Source organism: Penaeus monodon, chromosome 28, assembly GCF_015228065.2.
Source record: "Penaeus monodon isolate SGIC_2016 chromosome 28, NSTDA_Pmon_1, whole genome shotgun sequence".
In the NCBI taxonomy this organism is placed as follows: domain Eukaryota; kingdom Metazoa; phylum Arthropoda; class Malacostraca; order Decapoda; family Penaeidae; genus Penaeus; species Penaeus monodon.
This window is the reverse complement of record NC_051413.1, coordinates 30,263,642-30,264,161: the sequence shown is the minus strand read 5'-3', so window position 1 is coordinate 30,264,161 and position 520 is coordinate 30,263,642. Positions and strand designations below refer to the sequence as shown.

General features: G+C 29.0%; 1 protein-coding gene across 1 annotated transcript in view; it reads left to right on the top strand.

Annotated features, from left to right (window-relative positions):
- LOC119591164 overlaps positions 1-520 on the top strand; it is a 40,046-nt gene that overhangs the window by 26,182 nt on the left and 13,344 nt on the right. The gene's annotated exons all lie outside the window — the stretch shown is intronic.

Sequence of the window (520 nt, the reverse complement as noted above, 5' to 3'; positions counted from 1 at the left end):
CTGGTCTAATTACTTAATGGTCCAGGTAAATGCTGGTGTTTACCTTCGCTAAAAGTTCGAGATTCCCTTTTCCTTTCCATTTAATGTTGCTTTTTCTTGTCGTTTACGTCTTATTTATCTTTTTGCTTTAATTGGAGATTGCAATATCATTATCATGAACGCGTATAAACATTCTTAAATTCCAAAAATCATTCTTACTATGAATGCTTTATTTATATTCTATTAGAATCCTGGCTGATATAACAATAATTGTTGTTGTTATACTATTTATTATCACCATAATCAATATCATCTTTGCTATCATCACTGCTATTAGTGACAGCATTAGAAGAACTAATATTATCCTTATCACATTTATTATATCATTTATTATTACCATAACTTTCATCGTCAATATCATAACTAATATTTCGTTCGTTTAACTCTATTCCTGCTAGCCTGAAACCTAAACATAACATAATTAAATCCAACTTATTTCACTAAAACATATTTCCATCTGATACCCGATCTACTCTTACTA